General features: G+C 44.6%; 1 pseudogene; it reads right to left on the bottom strand.

Moving 5' to 3' along the window:
• Positions 1 to 4,813: 4,813 nt before the first annotated feature.
• Positions 4,814 to 16,788, bottom strand: LOC139555875 (26S proteasome regulatory subunit 4-like; annotated as a pseudogene).
• Between the last annotated feature and the right edge of the window lie 466 nt (positions 16,789 to 17,254).

The raw sequence follows: 17,254 nt of genomic DNA, 5'->3' as shown, positions 1-17,254 counted from the left end.
GACAACATACTGTTTATACAGATGCCCTGTTTCTTCATAGTCAGACTTAAGGGATATCACTCTATTCCTCTTGGTTGCAGAGGTCTATCTGATTCCCAAGACAGAATAACGGAACTAGGGGAGGAGGATGCAACTCATGTCCTGATGGTGAAACTATTGTATCTCTCCTTACTATCTCGCTCCCCTCTTTCTCTTTTGCTTAAAAGAAGACCACTAATAACAGGAATGTTCCAGTATCTCCCGCACAAGACGTCGTTTTGGAGACACCCGGACACACATCTAAATAGTCCCTCACATCACTTCTCTCTGTTTTAATAGGAAGTGTAGTATATCGCTTTTGATATGAAGAAGACATGTTATACACGTGCGTGCAACAACACTGAAACAAATGAAACAGCCCCTCCGAACCCTTCCGGGCCTCTCCAGAAGCTACTCATTTCCAATCCTCATTTCAGTGATTCTCCCCCATGTTCACCCCTTTTCCAGTACACTGAGTTTAAGAGCACAAATTAATCTGCTTTTTGTGTGCCGTCTGTTGAGCAGCTGCAGTTCATTTGACACGTGCAGCAGAGACGCAGCATTGATTTATTTCCTCTTGATGTAGGGCCATGTATAACTTTGTATTCAGCAGAACGCTCGCTATACCGTTTCATTTCGGGTGTCTGAGCTGAAAATGCCTCACGCAGCCCCGATCACTCTCCCTGTCATCCCCCTTATTAAATCTTTCACGCGGTTCAACTGCAACGCAGCGCACATTGCAGCACATTCAGCAAACCCTAAGAAAACTTTGAATCAAGCGCAGCGCATAGTAGGGCCAGAGAGACAGGATAGGAGGGAGAGGAAGGAGGGGCGAATTGTAATGAGCCATTTGGCCTGCCAAGGATAATATCTGTTGAGGATGTCTGAGCCACACCATGCATGCCGACATTAGAGACTGTTGGTTGTGCAGAGCTAGCCTGCATAGTTATAACTACTGGTTATTACTGTGTAATAAAACCTATAACATGGGACTGTCATATAATAAAGGCTAAACTTGTTTCCATGTTCTGGTACATATTTATTCTAATTTTACCATTGAACTGAGATTTGATTGACAGGCCCACTGTTGACCTTTCAGTGATTTCTCAGTCAACTGAGGAGGCAAAGATCCTGGACATATCTGCGGACTTCTCTTCATTGTCATTGACTTCTAATGTGTTGAGGGTGACTTAACAACCTCCGTTGCAGGCAGAGACTTCTTAAAGACTTCATAGATTATTCAAATACTTTAATGTTCTGACAGACAGGAACTGATTGGGTTTGCAACTGGATTTCTCTGTGGCCAGAGGGAGAAGCATTCTCTCTATAATTCACCAGCTAGAGTGGCGCCTAAAGTGCGTGTTTTTATAATGATCGCACTGACAACATAAACTGGACGTGAGAATAGGCCGGTGACACTTTTGGACAACGAATATCGCATAAAATCTGATATTTGTTTTCAGTCAATCGAAAACAATATTTACTCAATTATAAACTACTGTAACCTATGATAAATCCTGAAATAGCTTTCCTTGAAAACATTTTATATTTAGCCTTATCAACTCCTTATCAAAGCAACGAAATACAACATACTGATACTGTCTATTATGAAGGCAAAACTGTTCAAATTTTTTTTAGAGAGCAGTGTTGCAGCTTTTGCCCAAATACATTTATTTACACCAATCGCAACTATGCTCCATTCTTAAATTTCGCGTACATTTAGAAATACTTTCTAGTAGGTTGCATATCATCCAATGGGAATACTTGCACCTCCCAGCATCGAGTCTCAGCAGCATGTCAGCCCGATAGATCCTCTCTTCTGTCACAAAATACTAACATTTCCAAAGCTTTCAGTAAACCACAATTACATACCCACCTAGAACAAAAATCTAACAGGATTAAAATGGGCCGTTTTGGACAAGCAACGGCCCTAAATCGCATTTGTTTTAACTTTGTTATATTTATGGGATTTCCATCAAGCACTACTGCCTGGTGCAATGCAGTATCTCGACCTAGCCAATAATTGTGGCCAATACATAGTGTGTAATATTGCGGGTCTGCTCTAACCAATCAGAGGCAGCGTCACATAACCGCATTGCAAAATTCTCCAGCGTCAACCAGGTAGCGTCTTCATACACCAGTAGTAATCCTTCCGCTGCAGTGAAATAGTTCAATGTAGAAGTTCTGTGCTGCTAGAGTAGAGATCTAAGTTTAGTAGCAATGACACTGACCTCAACTAGAGGACAGTGTCATTGCTACTAAACTTAGATCTCTACTCTAGCAGCACAGAACTTCTACATTGAACTATTTCACTGCAGCGGAAGGATACTACTGGTGTATGAAGACGCTACCTGGTTGACGCTGGAGAATTTTGCAATGCCGTTATGTGACGCTGCCTCTGATTGGTTAGAGCAGACCCGCAATATTACACACTATGTATTGGCCACAATTATTGGCTAGGTCGGATCTGCATTGCACCAGGCAGTAGTGCTTGATGGAAATCCCATAAATATAACAAAGTTAAAACAAATGCGATTTAGGGCCGTTGCTTGTCCAAACGGCCCATTTTAATCCTGTAGATTTTGTTCTAGGTGGGTATGTAATTGTGGTTTACTGAAAGCTTTGGAAATGTTAGTATTTTGTGACAGAAGAGAGGATCTATCGGGCTGACATGCTGCTGAGACTCGATGCTGGGAGGTGCAAGTATTTCCATTGGATGATATGCAACCTACTAGAAAGTATTTCTAAATGTACGCGAAATTTAAGAATGGAGCATAGTTGCGTTGGTGTAAATAAATGTATTTGGGCAAAAGCTGCAACACTGCTCTCTAAAAAAAATTTGAACAGTTTTGCCTTCATAATAGACAGTATCAGTATGTTGTATTTGTTGCTTTGATAAGGAGTTGATAAGGCTAAATATAAAATGTTTTCAAGGAAAGCTATTTCAGGATTTATCATAGGTTACAGTAGTTTATAATTGAGTAAATATTGTTTTCGATTGATGAAAACAAATATCAGATTTTATGCGATATTCGTTGTCCAAAAGTGTCACCGGCCTATTCTCACGTCCAGTTTATGTTGTCAGTGCGATCATTATAAAAACACGCACTTTAGGCGCCACTTAGTGGTGAATTATGAGAATGCTTCTCCCTCTGGCCACAGAGAAATCCAGTTGCAAACCCAATCAGTTCCTGTCTGTCAGAACATTAAAGTATTTGAATAATCTATGAAGTCTTTAAGAAGTCTCTGCCTGCAACGGAGGTTGTTAAAGTCACCCTCAACACATTAGAAGTCAATGACAATGAAGAGAAGTCCTCAGATATGTCCAGGATCTTTGCCTCCTCAGTTGACTGAGAAATCACTGAAAGGTCAACAGTGGGCCTGTCAATCAAATCTCAGTTCAATGGTAAAATTAGAATAAATATGTACCAGAACATGGAAACAAGTTTAGCCTTTATTATATGACAGTCCCATGTTATAGGTTTTATTACACAGTAATAACCAGTAGTTATAACTATGTAGGCTAGCTCTGCACAACCAACAGTCTCTAATGTCGGCATGCATGGTGTGGCTCAGACATCCTCAACAGATATTATCCTTGGCAGGCCAAATGGCTCATTACAATTCGCCCCTCCTTCCTCTCCCCTCCTATCCTGTCTCTCTGGCCCTACTATACGCTGCGCTTGATTTAAAGTTTTCTTAGGGTTTGCTGAATGTGCTGCAATGTGCGCTGCGTTGCAGTTGAACCGCGTGAAAGATTTAATAAGGGGGATGACAGGGAGAGTGATCAGGGCTGCGTGAGGCATTTTCACTCAATCCCGAAATGAAACGGTATAGCGAGCGTTCTGCTGAATACAAAGTTATACATGGCCCTACATCAAGAGGAAATAAATCAATGCTGCGTCTCTGCTGCACGTGTCAAATGAACTGCAGCTGCTCAACGGCACACAAAAAGCAGATTAATTTGTGCTCTTAAACTCAGTGTACTGGAAAAGGGGTGAACATAGGGGAGAATCACTGAAATGAGGATTGGAAATGAGTAGCTTCTGAGAGGCCCGGAAGGATTCGGAGGGGCTGATTTGTTTCAGTGTGTGCACGCACGTGTATAACATGTCTTTTTCATATCAAAGCGATATACTACACTTCCTATTAAAACAGAGAGAAGTGATGTGAGGGACTATTTAGATGTGTGTCCGGGTGTCTCCAAAACGACGTCTTGTGCGGGAGATACTGGAACATTCCTGTTATTAGTGGTCTTCTTTTAAGCAAAGAGAAAGAGGGGAGCGAGATAGTAAGGAGAGATACAATAGTTTCACCATCAGGACATGAGTTGCATCCTCCTCCCTAGTTCCGTTATTCTGTCTTGGGAATCAGATAGACCTCTGCAACCAAGAGGAATAGAGTGATATCCCTTAAGTCTGACTATGAAGAAACAGGGCATCTGTATAAACAGTATGTTGTCGGAAGTCTGAATACTACTGGAAGATGGTGATTGAGCGGAATAAATAAAATGGGATTCATTTTCCGCAAAATAAACATAGAGAGATTATTACTGGGGCTGATGAACCAGTTATGGAACCCAAACGTGGGTATGATGCAGACTGTATGCTATTGAACACTACTTCTACTCTAGCCTAGATTTCCAGGCTTTTCCAATGCAGACCAAACTTTAGGACAACGTGACACTACCTATACTAAACAGAGCACGGAGGGAAATGAGAGTAATCATACATGGAACGAGGAATAACAACACTTCTCTCCCATTCAAATTATTGTATTTATTGTCAGAGTTCATGAAGTTAAAGTAGACAACTGGAAAGGAAGCCAAACGTAACATGCAACGAAATACAGCAAAGCTCTCTCTGCTCTCTCACACCGCGGACAGGGTACAGGTCAGGGGTTAAACGTCCGAGGTCCGGGGTTAGAGGTACAGGCCCTCCGGCGTACCCTCCTGCTTCTTGTACAGCACCTTCTCCTTGGACTTCTTGAAGTCTTCGTCGGTGACCTTCATTCTGCGCTCTCTCAGGGCCATGAGGCCTGCCTCGGTGCAGATCGCCTGGAGGAGGGGGAGAAAGAGAGGAGAAAGGTCAACTTAGGTCAGCCTCAAAAGATCAGGGCCTGTATTCACAAATAGTCTTGGGAGTAGGAGTACTGATCTAGCATCAGTTTAGTCTTTTATGTCATAATGAATAATATATGGACACGGAAGAGCTGATCCTAGACTTAACTCTCTCAGATCATGACTTCAAGGAAGGAGGGAGGCTTTCTGAAAGTAGCCGAAAAAGGCCCAGCATTGCTGGGAAGTAAGAGAATCCTTTCAGGATTTACCTTAAAAGAACTGCCGCTAGAGGGCAGCACAGTCAAATATACTAAATCTGGTTTAGCTAGAGGCAGTTTGAGAATCATGTTTTCCCTAGAGTGGCTGCAAACATCCCTAAAGCCACACACCTAAAGCAGTTGAAATCCATGGAGGCCAACTCTTTGTTTGCAGGCAGGGGGCAACAGGGCTAGATAGGGGGACTACGCCACCTTAGTAGTGGTAATGCAGTGTTTAAATTATTTTTTGGGGGGTAACTATTGCCATGGCCGATGCTCTTATGAGTCTTCCCAATGACCATGCAGATAGACCAGATACCCAGGTTGAGGACCACTGTGGTAGAGGAAACCCTGGACATCCATACCTTGATGTCAGCTCCTGACAGGTCATCCTTGGACAGGATCAGGTCGTCCAGGGTGACGTCGTCGGCTACGGTCATCCTGCTGGTGTGGATGTTGAAGATCCTCCTCTTGGTCTTCTCATCAGGCAGAGGGAACTCTCTTTCTGTCAATACGACCTGGAAAAAAACATAGGGAAGGGGGTGAGGGGCATGGAGTGTCAAAGCGAGGGACTGGCCGTTCGATTCTACTCATTCTGATTCTAGAACAGAATACTTATTGACATTGACTCAACATTGTGGGAAGAAAAAAGACGCCTTCCTCAAATGGCTTCAGTGAACGTTGTTTCTTTTGATCGGAGTCTTGTAAAGTGTTCTGAGAGCTCCATCCGTTGTTCGCTCAAGGTCAAGAGGTCAGTTCCACAGATGGAGCTCAGAAGGAGGAAATGAATCTGCATTCATTTTATAGTAGAATCTCAAATCCTCAATATACACTTCAACTGAGGTCGTTTTATCCCTGTCTAAGAGTCCCGCTCTACCGGTCGATTTTAATATGATACACTATACAAAAATAGGCTCCATCTTTCAGATACTCATGAGAGCGTCTTACCAGGTCTGATGAGTGCAGGGTCTAGGGGTCTCTATCCTGTCGTGGGCCATGATCACCTTGACATCTCCTCTGGAGTCAAAACCGTCCAGCTGGTTGAGCAGCTCCAACATGGTCCTCTGGATCTCCCTCTCTCCTCCAGAGTTCGACTCATATCTACACACGGAGAGAAAAACAAAGTTTAGTCACACCTAAAGGGCAGAGAAACAGTAGTCGGCACATTCCCAAATCAACCCGGCAGATCCAGTAATTGTCAATATCTAAGAGGATTTGGTTAGTATAAGCAAAATGGTTCAACTTTCACCAAGCCTATCAGGGGGCAAGGTGGAGCTATTAAACAACCTTGCTATGCCTATTCCTATCATTTCTAGCGGCAATATGTACAGTGAGGGAAAAAAGTATTTGATCCCCTGCTGATTTTGTACGTTTGCCCACTGACAAAGAAATTATCAGTCTATAATTTTAATGGTAGGTTTATTTGAACAGTGAGAGACAGAATAACAACAAAAATATCCAGAAAAATGCATGTCAAAAATGTTATAAATTGATTTGCATTTTAATGAGGGAAATAAGTATTTGACCCCTTCTCAATCAAAAAGATTTCTGGCTCCCAGGTGTCTTTCATACAGGTAACGAACGGAGATTAGGAGCACACTCTTAAAGGGAGTGCTCCTAATCTCAGTTTCTTACCTTTATAAAAGATACCTGTCCACAGAAGCAATCAATCAATCAGATTCCAAACTCTCCACCATGGCCAAGACCAAAGAGCTCTCCAATGATGTCAGGGACAAGATTGTAGACCTACACAAGGCTGGAATGGGCTACAAGACCATCGCCAAGCAGCTTGGTGAGAAGGTGACAACAGTTTCTGTGATTATTCGCAAATGGAAGAAACACAAAAGAACTGTCAATCTCCCTCAGCCTGGGGCTCCATGCAAGATCTCACCTCGTGGAGTTGCAATGATCATGAGAACGGTGAGGAATCAGCCCAGAACTAGACAGGAGGATCTTGTCAATGATCTCAAGGCAGCTGGGACCATAGTCATCAAGAAAACAATTGGTAACACACTATGCCGTGAAGGACTGAAATCCTGCAGCGCCCGCAAGGTCCCCCTGCTCAAGTAAGCACATATACATGCCCGTCTGAAGTTTGCCAATGAACATCTGAATGATTCAGAGGACAACTGGGTGAACGTGTTGTGGTCAGATGAGACCAAAATGGAGTTCTTTGGCATCAACCCAACTTGCCGTGTTTGGAGGAGGAGGAATGCTGCCTATGACCCCAAGAAACCATCCCCACCGTCAAACATGGAGGTGGAAACATTATGCTTTGGGGGTGTTTTTCTGCTAAAGGGACAGGACAACTTCACCGCATCAAAGGGACGATGGACGGGGCCATGTACTGTCAAATCTTGGGTGAAAACCTCCTTCCCTCAGCCAGGGTATTGAAAATGGGTCGTGGATGGGTATTCCAGCATGACAATGACCCAAAACACACGGCCAAGGCAAAAAAGGAGTGGCTCAAGAAGAAGCACATTAAGGTCCTGAAGTGGCCTAGCCAGTCTCCAGACCTTAATCCCATAGAAAATCTGTGGAGGGAGCTGAAGGTTCGAGTTGCCAAACGTCAGCCTCGAAACCTTAATGACTTGAAGAAGATCTGCAAAGAGGAGTGGGACAAAATCCCTCCTGAGATGTGTGCAAACCTGGTGGCCAACTACAAGAAACGTCTGACCTCTGTGATTGCCAACAAGGGTTTTGCCACCAAGTACTAAGTCATGTTTTGCAGAGGGGTCAAATACTTATTTCCCTCATTAAAATGCAAATCAATTCATAACATTTTTGACATGCGTTTTTCTGGATTTTTTTGTTGATATTCTGTCTCTCACTGTTCAAATATATCTACCATTAAAATTATAGACTGATCATTTCTTTGTCAGTGGGCAAACGTACAAAATCAGCAGGGGATCAAATACTTTTTTCCCTCACTGTAACTTTTGGGGCGGCCTGACCAAATTCACATAGAAACGTGTGTTATAGATCTGTAATTTTCAGTGAAAGTAAGTCTAAGAAGCGGTAGATCTGTTCTATGTGCGCTATTTTTATGCTTCCCATTCTTAAGTTTTAGCGTCTTTTACTTTCGGTTTTATACACCAGTTTTAAACAGCTGAAATTACAATATGGTTATGGGAAATATATTTAGATGGTATAATGACTATCTACACTATACTTGCTTGTTTTGTCACAAACTGAAATTCGGTGAACTACTAGAATTTTAGCAACCAGGAAATGGCAGAGCGATTTCTGCATAGTGCAGTCCAAATTCAGATTTTCCTGTTCCGTATCATTTTGTACACAACAGCTGATAAAACACTTTAAAAGTGTCATTTTCTGATTGTATTTTCAACCAGCAACTATCTACACAAGGACCTTCTAATCAGCAGGTTTAAAGGGGTGGAGTTTCAGTCACCAGGCAGTAAATGAGTTAATAGACCAATAAGAAAGAGTTCCAAACCTCTCTGCCAATAACAGCTAATTTTCTGTTTTCCCCTCCCCACTCAGACCACTCCCAGACAGTCCTAGCAAAATTCTTGCTTGAGAAATAGCTTTTTTTTTTTGGGGGGGGGGGACTATTACAGTAAGGTACTTAATTGTTAAACATAAATTATTTGATATAAAAACTACTGCATTGGGCCTTTAAGTGGCCTATTTTAAGAATGTGGTTGTAGTAAGTACCGTTTAGTGCCGATGGTGTCTATCTCGTCGATAAAGACGATAGATGGTGCGTGTTCCTCGGCCCACCCTGAACAGCTCTCGGACCAGCTTGGGCCTGTCTCCCTGGTACTTCTGGATCAGCTCTGAGCCAACCACACACAGGAATGTAGCTGATGTCTGGTTGGCCACCGCCTTGGCCAGCAGGGTCTTACCTAACACACAGAGAGAGGCACAGGCACACAAACATTAGCAGAGACACACAGATATGCACGCACGCACACACAGACAAACAACCTTGCACGAACCACACCCATATTAAGTAACATGGTCCTCTTTAGCTCATTTGGTAGAGCATGGGGCATACAGAACCAGGATAGTCGGTTCGACTCCCGGGACCACCCATACGTAAAATGTATGTATGCATGACTGTAAGTCTCTTAAAGTGTCTGTTAAATGCCATATATTATGATATTTATTATATTGTAATATGATTTCAATGTATGTTTCCCTGTCCATACTGCTCGTCGCTAAGCATGTCTCAGGGATTATGTATATTGTTTTGATATTTGTTATTATGTATTGATGGTTTATTTCATGTCCATCTAACTCACCACTCACACGGAGGCTTGATGCCCATCTCCTCACAGTACTCAGGGTGGGCGAGGGGCAGCTCCACGGACTCCTACAGAACAACAGCGTCACAGTCAGAAGCAGACTGAATTATTTGAGGAAAACAGTCCTAATGTTGGAAAGAAAACAGCCGTACGTTGTCCCCCAGAGTCACGTTTGTTTATTTTGCAAGCTATAGCACACAATATTTGACATAAAGTAGGTTTTTAAAAAAGGACCATAGAGTTCTGTATGCTTCCGTGTTTTCTTTTTTGCCAAGGAAAATCTGGAATCGCGATACCGGTATCCTAACAAACGTACAGTGAATGACTACAGGCTGTCCAGAGAGTGTCCAGAGAGTCTAGTACAGGCTAGGTACATAACGTGGTACTCATCTCGGATAAAATGCTTAAAATACTTCCTAAGCAGTTACAAGGTATGACGTTTAGTGGAGTCCTCCTGTACCTTGATCTCCTGGATCTGGCTGTCCTGTCCTCCTATGTCAGCGTAGGTCTCCTGAGGGGCCTTCTCCACCTTCATCACCGTGACCAGGGGATCAGTGTCGTCCATCAGGACACCAATCACGGCATGGACCTAGAGGACAGACACGGATCAGAAAATAGGGACAGAGTCAGTCAACGTCACTCACTACTCAACCCAAACATAATAAATACTGTCCCCACCTAACTAATGAAATTTGCCTTTGACACATTTTTGTCATTTAGCAGATGCTCGTATCCACAGTTAGTGCGTAAAACCTATACCCTTTAAACACTATTGTGCCCACCGAACCAAACTATGCCGATACATTTTTTTCCACATTGTCCTTTTCAGTACGTTTCCAGCAACTATGCTGGATGCATAACCACGCCAGCCCAGTACAGCTTGGTTTGACTCGGCTCACGATGGGAAAAAGCCCTATAAAATATGTATTGTGTAGCTTGTGGTTGAGTAGTATGAAGCACATAAAGGTAACTGCCAAAATAAAAGGAAACACTTGAGTAAATGAAGGATACAAACATATTGAAAGCAGATGCTTCCACACAGGCGTGGTTCCTTAGTTAATTAAGCAATTAACATCCCATCATGCTTAGGGTCATGTATAAAAATGCCCAGTTGCTCATTATTTTGGCTACAATGGCTAGAAGAGATCTCAGTGACTTTGAAAGGGGGCCTCAAAGGAGCCTCATAGGTTTAAAGGGTGTGTGTGTCTCAGTCACCAGATCTCAATATATGCCAAGACTCATTGAAGCTGTTCTGGGTCGTGGTGGCCCAACACCCTATGTTGGTGTTTCCTTTATTTTGGCAGTTACGTGTATATATCAGTACCTTGTGGTTGAGTAGTATGGAACAGCTATGTCAGTACCTTGTGGTTGAGTAGTACATAGTTCTGAGCGATTAACCAACATTTCAGTTATTTTTTAAATATATATTTTTTTAACTAATTGAAGTCGGCTCAATTATTTGAATTACATTTTGTTCCTTTTTTTTCTGTGAGCTTAATGCGCACATTGCACAGTTTCCCTAGAGATAAATCAGATCAAGCCCGAACTGTGCGATGTAGTAAGGAGTTGTAGTTACCAACAGGCCAATATTCTACATAGTTTAGCGCAGAAAACTTGGTAATTGACAACAACCATAATTTATCGCGAGCCTACTAGTCCGGCCTGTGTGTTTCTTTGAAGCCCGCTATGTTAGGTTAGTGTGGGACAGACACAGAGAGAGAAAACAAGAGGGATAGAGAGCAGTTGCTTCCCAAGGTATCTCTACTTGAAAATACATGCTCTAAGTGGTCGATAGTTGCTATTCAGCAGTCATAAAAAAAGTATGCCTTATTTACTTTAAAGAACTACTAAAATAGTGATTTTGTCAGACAGCATAGTAAGCAGCACTATAAAGACTAGATGACTTGGAATGAAATAATACAGTCATCAAATAAAAACAAATGTAACATACACAGCAACTGATATACTGTATATATATTTTTTTAGGTAATGTGAATAAATGTTTAATAAGTGATAAGCAGTAATGTCACTGCCATCATGGAACTTGTATTAATTGTTTTATTCTGTGTTGTTACAGCATTCAACCCACATAATGTATATAATGTAAAAAATGATTGAACCAACCTCAAAAAGCACTAATTGCTCAGCACTAGTAGGACAGAGCAGATATGTCAGTACCTTGTGGTTGATTAGTACGGATCATATATACACCTTCCTAATATTGAGTTGCGCCCCCCCTTTTGCCCTCAGAACAGCCACAATTATTCGGTGGCATGAAATCTACAAGGTGTCAAAAGCGTTCCACAGGGATGCTGGCCCACGTTGACTCCAATGCAACAGTTGTGCCAAGTTGGCTGGATGTCCTTTGTGTGGTGGACCATTAATGATACACACAGGAAACTGTTGAGCATGAAAAATGCAGTAGCGTTGCAGTTCTTGATACAAACCTGTGTGCCTGGCACCCACTACCATACCCTGTTCAAAGGCACTTCAATCCTTTCTCTTGTCCATTCCCCCTCTGAATGGCACACATACACAACCCATGTCTCTATTGTCTCAAGGCTTAAAAATCCTTCTATAACCTGCATCCTCCCCTTCGTCTACACTGATTGAAGTGGATTTAACAAGTGACATCAATAAGGGATCCTAGCTTTCAGCTGGTCAGCATATGTCATGGAAAGAGCAAGTGTCCTTAATGTTCAGTACACTCAGCGTATGTTCATACCTTGTGGTTGAGTAGTACAGAGCAGATATACACTGAGGGAAAATATCAACGCAACACGTAAAATGTTGGTCCCGTGTTTCATCAGCTGACATAAAAGATTGGCGAAATGTTCCATTTGCAAAAAAAAAACGTATTTCTCTCAAATGTTGTGCACAAATTTGTGTACATCCCTGTTAGTGAGCGTTTCTCCCTTGCCAATATAATCCATCCACCTGACAGGTGTGGCATGTCAAGAAGATGATTAAACAGCATGATCATTGTACAGGTGCACCTTGTGCTGGGGACAATAAAAGGCCAATGTAAAATGTGCAGTTCTGTCACACAACAGAAGTTCTGAGGGAGCGTGTAATTGGCATACTGACTGCAGGAATGTCCACTAGAGCTGTTGCCAGAGAATTGAGTGTTCTCTACCATTAACTGCCTCCAACGTTGTTTTAGAGAATTTGGCAGTACGTCCAACCGGCCTCACAACCGCAGATCACATGTATGGCGTCGTGTGGGCGAGCGGTTTGCGATGTCAACGTTGTGAACAGAGTGTCCCATGGTGGTGGGGTTATGGTATGGGCAGGCATAAGCTACGGGCAAACACAATTGCATTTTAGATACTGTGACGAGATCCTGAGGCCCATTGTCGTGCCATTCATGATTTCTTTAGACAGTATGAACTGTAACTCAGTAAAATCTTGGAAATTGCTGCATGTTGCGTTTATATTTTTGTTCAGTATACGTCAGTACCTAGTGGTTGAGTAGTACGGAGCAGAAATATGTCAGTACCATGTGGTTGAGTAGTACGGAGCAGAAATATGTCAGTACCTAGTGGTTGAGTAGTACGGAGCAGAAATATGTCAGTACCTTGTGGTTGAGTAGTACGGAGCAGAAATATGTCAGTACCTAGTGGTTGAGTAGTACGGAGCAGAAATATGTCAGTACCATGTGGTTGAGTAGTACGGAGCAGAAATATGTCAGTACCTAGTGGTTGAGTAGTACGGAGCAGAAATATGTCAGTACCTTGTGGTTGAGTAGTACGGAGCAGAAATATGTCAGTACCTTGTGGTTGAGTAGTACGGAGCAGAAATATGTCAGTACCTTGTGGTTGAGTAGTACGGAGCAGAAATATGTCAGTACCTTGTGGTTGAGTAGTACGGAGCAGAAATATGTCAGTACCTTGTGGTTGAGTAGTACCGTGCAGCCCGGCTCCAGCAGGTCTTTGTCTACGAAGGAGAGGATGCTGACGTAGTGCTCAGATCCCACTGACGTAGACACGATGGCATGGTTGTCATCGATGATCTCCTCCAGGTTTCCCACAGACATGAGGGTTCCCCTCAGGTAATCCACCTTGGACCACTCCTCCTGCAGAAGAACACACAGGAAATACATGTTAGACACAAGAACTTTATGAATTGGCATAATCTACTGTCTCTTTACCTCCTGTTTCTCCTCCAGGGATTTCATCTGTTCCTGCTTCCTGATAATCTAAAGTAATAGCTGTAGTATTATATAGTTCTATGTTCAGTACCTCCTGGGTCTCTACTCTATAGTTTGATATAATAATTCCATCTCAATGGTCTACTCTGTACCTCCCGTTGTCACGATCGTCATAATGAGTGGACCAAGATGCAGCGACAGGTTCCATCCTCTTTATTAGGTAGTGAAACTCATAGAAAATAATACATCGAAAAAACGAAACGTGAAGCTTCTATAGTGCTCACAGGCAACTATACATGGACAAGATCCCACAAAGCACAAAGAGGAAATGGCTGCCTAAATATGATCCCCAATCAGAGACAACGATAAACAGCTGCCTCTGATTGGGAACCATACCAGGCCAACATAGAAATATATATCACCTAGATGACCCACCCTAGTCACACCCCAACCTAACCAACATAGAGAAATAAAAGCTATCTATGGTCAGGGCGTGACAGTACCCCCCTCCCTAAAGATGCGGACTCCGACCGCAAAACCTGACTCAATAGGGGAGGGTCCGGGTGAGCATCTACCATCGGGGGCGGCTCCGGTGCGGGGAAAAGTACCCACTCCGCTCGCGGAAACCTCATCTTCAATGGCGGCTCTAGTGCGGGGATCGTCGCCGGATGCTCCGGACCGTGGATCATCGCCGGGGGCTCCGGACCATGGATCGTTGTCGGGGAAACCGGACCGCGGGGTGTCGCCAGGGGAACCGGACCGTGGGTCGTCGCCGGGGGACTCCGGACCGTAGATCGTTGCCGGAGGCTCCGGACTGGGAACCCCCGCTGGAGGCTCCGGACCGTCTCAGGAGGTTCCGGACTGCCTCAGGAGGTTCCGGACCGCCTCAGGAGGTTCCGGACCGTGGACCGTCTCAGGAGGTTCCGGACTAGGAACTGTCGCCGGAAGCTCTGGACTGGGAACTGTCGCCGGAAGCTCTGGACTGGGAACTGTCGCCGGAAGCTCTGGACTGGGAACTGTCGCCGGAAGCTTGGTGCGTGTGGCCGGTACAGGTGGCACCGGGCTGGTGACACGCACCTCAGGGCGAGTGCGGGGAGGAGGCACAGGACGTACTGGACTGTGGAGGCGCACTTGAGGCCGGATGCGTGGGGCAGGTACAGGTGGTACCGGGCTGGTGACACGCACCTCAGGGCGAGTGCGGGGAGGAGGCACAAGACGTACTGGACTGTGGAGACGCACTGGAGGCCTGATGCGTGGGACCGGTACAGGTGTCACCGGGCTGGTGACACGCACCTCAGGGCGAGTGCGGGGAGGAGGCACAGGACGTACTGGACTGTGGAGGCGCACTGGAGGCCTGATGCGTTGGACCGGTACAGGTGGCACCGGGCTGGTGACACGCACCTCAGGGCGAGTGCGGGGAGGAGGCACAGGACGTACTGGACTGTGGAGGCACACTGGAGGTCTGGAGCGTAGAGCTGTTACAACGCGTCCTGGACAAATGACCACCTTCACACGGCAAGTGCGGGAAGCTGGCACAGGACCCACTGGGCTGTGAAGGCGCACTGGGGATACAGCGCGTAGAGCCGGCGCAGGATATCCTGGACCGAGGAGGTGCACTGGAGACCAGGCGCGCTGAGCCGGCACAACCCGTCCTGGACAGATACCCACTTTAGCACGACAAATGCAAGGAGCTGGCACAGAATGCACCGGGCTGTGAATGCGCACTGGAGACACAGTGCGTATCACTGCAAAACATGGTGCCTGACCGGTCACACGCTCCCCACGGTGAGTACGGGGAGTTGGCTCTGGTTCAGCCCCCTCAACTTTCGCCACCCACTCCTCAATCAATCTGTCCCAATATTCCTCCTCGGTCTCTGACTCACCCCTCAGCGTCACCGACCACTCCGTGTGCCCCCCCACAAAACATTTTTAGGGCTGTCTATCGGGCTTCCGTCGTGGCCGCGAACCCCAGTGTTGTCGTTGTTGTTCCCTCGCTGCCTCCACCTGCTTCCATGGCAGGCTTCTGTCTCCTGCCATAATCTCATCCCACGTTCAGGATGTCCTCCACTCCTGGCTTTCCTCCTGGGCACGCTGCTTGGTCCGTTGTTGGTGGGTACCTCTGTCACGATCGTCATAACGAATGGACCAAGATGCAGCGTGGTATGGTTCCATCCTCTTTATTAGGTCGTGAAACTCAAAGAAAACAATAAATCGAAAAAACTAAACGTGAAACTATTATAGTGCTCAAAGGCAACTATACATAGACAAGATCCCACAAAGCACAAAGGGGAAATGGCTGCTTAAATATGATCCCCAATCAGAGACAACGATAAACAGCTGCCTCTGATTGGGAACCATACCAGGCCAACATAGAAATATATATCACCTAGATGACCCACCCTAGTCACACCCCAACCTAACCAACATAGAGAAATAAAAGCTCTCTATGGTCAGGGCGTGACACCCGTTTCATCTGCTATTTCCTGATAAAGTAAAGTATTATATATATATATATACACACATACACACACATAACTGCCAAAATAGAGGAAACACCAACATAATGCCATATGCCAACTATTCAGTGACCACTCGTGCCCTGTGGATGGGGGCATTGTCCTCCTATGGGGGCATTGCCAGGGTAGCCAAAACAATGGCCTGCCCAGCATTTGTATACATGATCCTAAGCATGATGGGATGTCAATTGCTGAATTAACTCAGGAACCAAATATCTGTGGAAGCACTTGCTTTCAATACACTTTGCATCCCTCATTTACTCAAGCGTTTCCTTTATTTTGTCAGTTACCTGTATCTCGATGGTCTACTCAGTACCGCCTGTTTCTCCTCCTGGGGTTTATCTAGTTCCTGATAAACTAAAGTAATATAGCATTATATGTAATATAGTTCAGTACTTCCTGTTTCTCTTCCAGTGGTTTCATCTACTCCTGGTTCCTGATAAACTCCTCCACCATCAGCAGGTAGTCTTTGATCCTCTCCTGCTTCAGCAGCTTCAGCCTGCAGTGGGTGTGAGGGGTGACTGCAGAGGGAGATACAATACGTTATCAATATAGTTTTTCTTGACAAGCGAGTGAGTGAGAAATGACATAGCTAGAGAGTTAGGAATGATGCAGAGACAGATACTAGATATTGAGCCGATGGGTCCGTTTTAAAGAGAGATTCTTTGTCCTAAGTGAGGTGTCATAACAGCGTTACCCAAAGGTAGCTTGCTAGCCGCATCAGGTCCCTTGCTTTTTTTCTTCCTCTTCCCAACTCTGGTGAGGATGGGAGGCTCATACTTCTTCTTCTCCTATAAACATATGATATGGTTACATGTTTAGTGACAGTAGAATAAAACAGGTTAACACAGATATCTGAAAGATCCAGGTGAGGAGATGCTGTTGTCAGAGGCTCTGGTTGTTGCCATTTCATTCTCACATTGTCATTCTTCTTGCGTCCTTGGCCCCCACTCTGGCTTTGATCCTGAAATTATAAACACACA

This window comes from Salvelinus alpinus, chromosome 27 (assembly GCF_045679555.1).
Source record: "Salvelinus alpinus chromosome 27, SLU_Salpinus.1, whole genome shotgun sequence".
In the NCBI taxonomy this organism is placed as follows: Eukaryota; Metazoa; Chordata; class Actinopteri; order Salmoniformes; family Salmonidae; genus Salvelinus; species Salvelinus alpinus.
The sequence above is the reverse complement of the archived record's forward strand: the minus strand, read 5'-3'. Positions and strand labels throughout refer to the sequence as shown.